Source organism: Oxyura jamaicensis, chromosome 6, assembly GCF_011077185.1.
Source record: "Oxyura jamaicensis isolate SHBP4307 breed ruddy duck chromosome 6, BPBGC_Ojam_1.0, whole genome shotgun sequence".
Classification (NCBI taxonomy): domain Eukaryota; kingdom Metazoa; phylum Chordata; class Aves; order Anseriformes; family Anatidae; genus Oxyura; species Oxyura jamaicensis.
In genome coordinates this window covers 25155830-25163871 of record NC_048898.1, presented here as the reverse complement: position 1 = coordinate 25163871, position 8042 = coordinate 25155830, and the positions used below count along the sequence as shown (strand labels likewise).

At 38.2% G+C, this 8042-nt stretch overlaps 1 long non-coding RNA gene across 1 annotated transcript; it reads right to left on the bottom strand.

The window, feature by feature from the left end:
• Nucleotides 1-2981: 2981 nt before the first annotated feature.
• LOC118169404 lies at nt 2982-6070 on the bottom strand. Its single transcript, XR_004752073.1, has 3 exons — nt 5945-6070; nt 4374-4492; nt 2982-3180 (listed from the first exon to the last, which is right to left on the bottom strand). It is a non-coding gene; the product is annotated as an uncharacterized LOC118169404 (long non-coding RNA).
• Nucleotides 6071-8042: the final 1972 nt, after the last annotated feature.

Below are 8042 nucleotides of genomic sequence, written 5' to 3'. Positions count from 1 at the left end.
CCTTGGGTAATCGCTTTTTTTCCACCACAAGAAGGAAGGGTCTTCAGAAGTCAAAGCCTGGATCAAAGCCCAGCTACTCCAGCAAGCAAGGACTTTGTGGCATCAAGGCTTTAAGTGCTCCAAAAGGTGTAGAAAGCTGACACTATGGAGTTGAGGAGCAGCCTCCACACAGTTAAGTCTTGGCTTAAAAAAGTTGGCTTAAGTCCTCAGCATTTCCCATTATTATTCAGCTGATGCATTCAATTTTCTTTGCAGTAGGAATTTTTTTTTTTTTTTTTTTTTTTTTTTTTTTTTTTACATCATGCCAGATCCGTGTACTGTCTCTGTTATGCCCACTCATTAGGCTTTGTCTCTTGCAGATCGGCATTACTGCGGGACATAGAGCATCTCTGATATTCCGTGCTCTGCACTTGCGTCATGCCTCCTCCAAAAAGCTGACAGCAACCACCACTGCTTGGAGTGCGATAGCAGCAGTGGCATGTCCTCATCTCAGTTTCCATCTTTCATAGGCAGTCCCAAATGAAAGGATGTGCACGTCCTCGGGTGTCTTTCAACCGACTTTGGAGCAGGCTTGCAGTGAATTGGGACTAGCACCACGTGGGGGAAAGAAGAGATGCTGCCTGTGATTACTATTTGAACTTGATGAGGGGACAGGAAGGAAAAGGAAAAAGAAGTTCTGAGACGGGTAAATTGTTAATGCTTTCCACAGTTGCACTTGAAATTCAACGCCTGCTAATATTCCCAGGGAAATCACGAGCTCTCTCTCACACACATGCACACACAGGTTTAATTTCAGCAGTAAATGAAGTCATAATGCAAACAGAAAGCTAACAGCAGGGAAGGCTATGCTTGGCCAGGTCTGCTCATGCTACAAGTAATACATATGCACCAGTGCAAAAAACTGCCCCCAGAGAGCAGTTAAGTCTTTCTACCAGAACCACACGCTGAGAAGCCAACTGTAACTTTTAACTACAGCTTGCTACAAAAGAAAGTGTACTGTGGTCTTCTTTAATATTGGAAAGGGGAAGAGACAGGGAAGGGACAAGTGGTACAGAAATCATGTGGAGGACAGATTAAAACCTGCTTGCCTTTAGTGAACAGGGACATGAGGCAAGGAAGTATTTCCAGTACCTCACCCAAGATTTCCCCATGTTCAGACCTGAGAGCTAGTGATGGGGTATTACTGCAAAGAGGTCAGAAAAGGGCTGGATGGGGAAAACCATGACCAAAGAGGTTGTGGCATTGCCTCTGCCTCTGGGAGCTGAAGCTGAACTGACTCCTACTAAATGAATGAAAGGATTTCTGGACTGTTGTTGTCCACCATAGGCTAGGCCAGGTCTTGCACTGGAGAAGGTAACATTGTTCCTATGTAATTCACAACAAGATTAAGGCTGTTTTTGTCTTGTGACCAGAGAACTGGGCAAATAAGACAGGCTGGTTTCCAACTGGGCCTTTCCTCATTCACAGCTTTTGCCTTGAACCCAATGCTTAATAAAAAATGTCCTACCAGGATTGGAAACATTCAAAAATCTTCCCAATAACAAATCTTTATACAGCAATACAGCTTTAAAGTTTTTTTTTTTTTTTTTTTTTTTTTTTTTTTTTTTCCTTCCTTTCAGCGTTTGTCACCCCAGTATTAGAGTACACTTTCTTCTTGCAGAGAGTCTTAAGCAAACACTGTAAATATTTGGAGACCCAAATGACTAGATTAGCAGTGATGCCATCGTTAATAGCAGTGACAGGAAGGTGTCAGAGTTGCAACTTTTTATGTTTTTAATTGGTCTTGCAATTGTATTGTCAAAATATTTACCCAAGGGTGTGATTAATAATAATAGGTGACAGCTTCAATTATCCTCAAACATATAAGAAAATATCAGCTCTCAGATACAATCTTTAAAAGCATGTCTTAAGCTACTTTTTCAAGCTGACTATGATGAGAATAAATACAGAGATAAAATTTGCAATTAGAACACTTGCTTATTCTAATCTTTTTTTATTTATTTTTTTCTTTAAGCAGCATGGAGAGTAAATGTTTATGTACACATCAATACTTATCTGAGGATCACCAAATATTCTGCATGCTGCTTTCCTAAGTTCTTAATTCAGTCCCCAACATAGACATGACATTGAGCAGAAAAGTCATCATAGATATGTTAATGATATACAGGCTATTGGAATTTTTAAAGAATAAAAATAAAACTGCCACCCCCCTAAATAAAACTGAGTAAAAACGTGAGATATCTTACACATCTGAACCATAAGTTTTCCTTTGCAATCAAATAAGAAGTAAGCTTTGTGTCTCCATATGTATCATTCCCTTCATTCCCTTCCATATTTTGCTTGCATAGTCTTTCTTTTTTTTTTTTTTTTTTTTTTTTTTTTTTTTTTTTTCCCTGTTTGTTGTTTGCAGTCAGTTTATGGACCATCTTCTCTTCTCCAAAGGAAGAACAGTTTTCACAGCCCGAAGGAAGAGGCTGAAGGAAGAGGCACATAAGTTTATTGTCTATGAGACTGGGCTTCAAAAAGGTATCAGGAGACATTTTGTCTTACCATTTACAAACCATGTACCACTATGCAACACAGGACTTTTGCAAGCACTAATGGCCACAGCAAAATTTTCAGTGCATTCAGTTTTATACTGTGGGGCAAGAAGCCTTAACCATAAGATAACAAGAAAGGAAAGCTGTATCCTGTGTCATATAAGCTCTAGTGAACAAAAAAATCCTGATTTTTATCAAGGACTTTCTATTTTATTTTTTTATACAGTCAATGATTCCACATTTTTACCTGTCTTCCCTTCAAAAATTTTAAGGCTTTAATAACATATTATTAAAGTAAGGTTAGTATTGTTTAACATCTAATGTTTATTTTTTTCACAACTTTAATCTGCATCAATTCATTTAAATAAAGGAACCACAGAAGTTCTCAAGTGATAATAGTGTTCAGGAAAAACAAACAAACAAAGAAAAAGTCACCAGTTTTTGGGCTCAGCAAAGTTAAAGCAGTTGGTTCTCAGACTCCAAGAGTGCTGCCACGACACGTTTGTTGCTGGCAAGAGGAAGAAGTGCTGTGTTTGATCCATAAATGATTGAAAGGATCCCAGATCCAAGTGCTCCATCTGTGTAATTTTTAATTGGGATGGCTCACAGGAACAATGACCATGCAAAAGTAATGAGCTTCCTTGGAAAAAGACAGCTGAAATCTCCTTACTTAAAGGGCTCTTGGGTCACATTTCACTTAAGCATATATTTAACATTCAGTGAACAACTAGTCATGTTGACATACAGGAGAGTCCCAAGATACTGAAGGCTGGGTGAGTGCTTAAGTACTTTTTCCAGTACCAGCGCTGGGTCATTAAGAATATCTCAACAACAGAGAATTATCTTAATTAATTTATTGCTGTTTTAGGAACCAGATAGTGTTTTTCTGATCAACAAACAAAAAAGCAAACAAACAAAAAAACAGTAAGAAATTTCAACAAATAAGATCCACTTGTTCTATTGGAATGTTCCCTTTGACACAATGCAAAATTATACCTGCTGGTACACTTTTTGTATATATATTTTTCCCTCTGTTTATATAAGTAGCAGGTGCAATACTTTTAATATTTCCAGCAACTGAATTACTTCTTTCAATAAATATATCTGGGGACAGTTTTTTTTTCCTGACAGAATTTCCCTTTGCTCTCTTTCTTTACAGATAGTCTTTAATTGCAACATAAACAATATCTTCTTCATTTCAATCCATCTGAAAAGAATAAATGAAAGAGAGAGAGGGAAATAAAAAATCTGAAAAAGAAAGAAAGAAGAAGGAAAGAGAAAGAAAGGAATAGATGAAGAAAGAATAGGTGTGTGTGCGCGTATGGTGGTGGTGGGGCTGAAAGGATGCTGATCCCTCAAAAACTGCTTCTAACATATTCCTGGTGCTTATTCTGCACTTTGATTATGTGAACATCCTGTTCCTCTTTCTAATCCCGCTAAACTGTGCATCTCATTGATTTCCCATGGCAGCAAAGTCAACACATGCTGCATAAAAGACATTCCCTTTTATATATTGTTTTAATTTTGCTGCCAGTCATTTTCATTGACCTCTGTTTTTGGATTGCAAGGCTAAAAGAGGCAGAGCATGCAATCTGCTGGGTTGTAAATTGCTTGTTTATTTACACACCCTCCCTTTTCTGTCTCTTTTTATTTTTTTTTTCTGCCTTTTTTTAAAAAACTATTATTGTGCTCACAAGTGAAAGTTAGCAGGACTTTGAGTATGTGGATGACACCAACCCCTTCTGTTGAAACAGCACAGTCTGCACACTGCTGAGGCACCGTGGCTCACAGAGCTCTTCATGGAGATATCCTCCACCTGCTCCAACGACATACATGTTGTTGGGAAGAAGCTACCCAGCTGCAGCAGTGAGGACAGTGTGCTGAGTCCCAGTCATATAAATCCACTGGGTAAATGTTGTTATCTTGAACACATTATTTTGGGAGTTGGATATCTGAAAGATGAAAGACAGCATCAAGATGCAGAAGGTGAAAATGAACTTTTGGGTATTACAGAAATTAGGGGGAAAGAATAAACATCTTTCTAGCTGAGAAGCATAGATGAGAATCTATCAGGCAGCTGCATTATCAATCTTATTATATTAAGCATAAGTGTAAATACTGAAAAATTCATGAAGCAGAATGAAACAGTAAAGCTTAGTTAAAACCCAGAGCTCCAGTTTGATATATGCAGTGCTGACAGGATAAAGTGAAAGGAAAGAAGGAGAAAGAACAAGGGCAGTTTTATATGCTCTTCATGGATTTTTCAAGATGATTTTAATTCATGAAGTTCAAATACTGGATTGTGGATCTGTGACTGTTGCATAGGGCACATCTCAAGGATTCTCCCTTAGAGGTTCCTCTCCCTCCCCTCTTGGTGCTGGGGAGGGTTTCAGACTGTTCAGAAGTGCTGGGTCAGACTGTTCAGAAGTGCAGCCCTGGCTAGTGTCAGATGAAGACTAGGCTTACCAAAAACAGAGTATGAGAAGAGAGTTTAGATATTAGGAAAGGGTGCCAGGCTTTCACACTGGCTGGGAACTGTCTGGGGAACGAGGTCAGGAAAGTAGTAATGTGGCAACTCTGGGAATTGAACTGCTGTGCTACAATGGGCACTAATGGGCCTGTGAAGGCACTTCAGACTCGACTCTTTAGCTCTCTGCAACATTCAGCTGTGTGCAAAAATTTCACACTTCATTCTGTAGTGCATATATCCTAGCCACATGTGATGACTATCATCATATGGATATTGCAATATAAAGCCTGTTGTAACTGACGATACCTTGTCCATACTATCAGTAGGCCACTGAGGACTACACCACTGCAGGTCTGAATGTGCAGGTGTGTGGGCACATGCATGTGTGAGAGGATTCAATTCCTCTCCATTTTCACTCAGTGCATTTGCTATTTTGATTCAATAACAAAGGCAGATAAAACATCCCACTTTCTGAGGATGTGCAGGCAATGCCAATAAAAAGGAAGGGGATCCGAGCTTTGGCTCTGTAAGTACAAAGAAAATAGGCAAATGCTCATTGGGTCTTTTAATACAGAGACTTCAAAGAAAGCGTCTCCACACACAAAAAAGATGGGGAGTGAGAGAGAAAGGGAAAAGTAAAAAGAGAGAACCAACAAAAGAAGTTAACTGTGGAAAAGTACAACTCACTGATGAAAATATATGGAAAACCCAGCAAACAAGCCAGCTAGATATTTTACTTACAGAGAAAGAGAACAGATGCAAGTTATATTGGAAGTTTTTTGCCCTGAAGGAGAGCTGGATATTTTGTTTATAAAAACACATGTGAAGAAAAAAGAGTAAGTACTTATACTTATGCATGAGCATGGACAATTTACCTTGTGTTTCGGGATTTGTGTTCCTTCAGAGAACCAGACCTTTTCTTTTTGTATCTCACTTTTCTTCCTCTGGTTTGGGTTCCTCTTTGCTATCTCCCTCAGGCCCAGATGGACAGTCATGGCAATCTGTCTCTTTTACTTAAAATGGAGAGAAGGAAACCTCTGAAGAACTTTCCCTTCCCTCAGCCCCATGGAACAGGGCTGTACAAATGTGAGGGGAAAAATGTCTTCTTGCTTTGTTTAGGCACCCAAACATTGAATGGAAAGAGATGAGGTAAGTGAATCTAGACCTCAGTGATCTACTGAGTTATCCTGTCTTCATTCTTCAAATCCTCCATAGATATATAGTACTGGGAGCTGTTATCTGCTTGAAGCACTACAGTGTTTGCTTCCTTCACAACCCACAGCACAGCACAGCACAGTCTTTATTATCTCTGCTGCCCAAAGAGGATCTTCTACACTCTATTCAAAATGCCTTCCCTCTTCCTTAATTACAGAACTAGGACATGAGGCAGAGAAGCTAGTCTTGCACACAGAGGAACACAACAGGATTTTTTTTTTAATTTTGAGATAAATAACATTTTTACTTTATTGTCCAAGAATGTTCCAATGCAAGAGTTTGGAGTCTGTGTTTAAATTATGGTGTGGTGTGGGTGTTGTGCTATCATTTCTCATTCTGGAATGGGATTTGTGGTTTTGGGTTCTAATTGCTGGGTTTGAAGCTTAATGTGAGATACTGAGGCTTGAAAAATCATCTTTCTCATCTCTCATAAACTGAAAATTTTGAAAATATTTTGTCCTTGCATAGTAAAGGGGACTTGTGAGGCAGCCAACCAATCAATCAGTCTCAGAGTACCTGTTGGGTAAGGACATTTCTTTTGATATATACAGAACTAAAGTTTAATCCAAAACCTCAGGCAAACACAGTTCAACCTTCAAGAACAAAAAGAGCAACACAACTCTAGAAAAGAAGAAAAGAAGAAAACCAGTTATTAAATTCTAATGGCAGCCAAGTAAATTTTAATATTAGAATTATTCTATGATTCTATGATTCTATGAAATGTGTATGTGTGTGTGAATATATACAAAGACATACATGGACAAAAACACACAAACATGCACATTTTATTTGAATAAGCTGATATATTTCCCTTACAGGAAAACACACCTCAGAGTCAATGTTTACAACTAGCCAAAGCTGGCTAAGTTCCTGACAAAATTCCATTTAGTTTAAAACTCATTTTGATGTATTTTGATATTTTGCCTTTGCATGTGGCATTGTATTCCATCATGTTCCATTCAAGAAATGGAGCAATTCAGAGACTTCATCTGACTTTTCCAGCTAGTGAACTTGTGTTCCTTGGCTAAGCTCAAAGTTCATCTACGTAGTGAGAAGTAGCTCTAATCTGTAGTGACTAAATTAGGAATTAAATTTCATTACCTGAATTTAGCCTAGACTTAAAAGTCAGCAACACTGGTATCATTTTAAAAACAGCAGTACATGGAGCTCATATTAGAGACCTGTACTAGCTCTGAAAATACTATTCATATTTTCTAGCTAAGGCATGAAATATCTTCACATATTATGACATCTTTATTTGTGACTCACCAATAAATCCACTGGTTCCAAGGATGCAAGTCTGAAATAATTGTTTCCTTAATACAGTTGACTTTTCAGACCTTTCTTATCTTTCATAAGGTTGAGGGATAATGCCTTTTTACAGGGTTTAAAATTTAATTTAATCTCTTTTGAACTGCATTCTTGTAGTAAGAAGTAGGATCTTCTCCACTGATTATTTTTAGTTATTAGATTGACCACAAGGTTCACATCTAGCCTCAAGTGGCATTGTAGGCAGATGCATCTCAATTGTTATCGGCCTGTTTTCTGTCCTTTGTCTGGAATTTTATACCTCATATCAATTGTGTATGGGTTGTTCAGTAGGAGAGCTACTGACTTCACATCAAGGTATTTGTTAGCTTCACCAGGGGAGCTTTCATTTTTACTCACATTCTTTGAAAATAGCTTATTGTGGAGAAAGCTCATGGTGAAAAAAGAAAAAACAAAAAAACCTGCTAGTTGATATTTAATAATTGCTGCACAGTTTTCTGCCCACATTTTTGCTCCCTGACCTAGCCCTTGCATACGCACAGGAACTC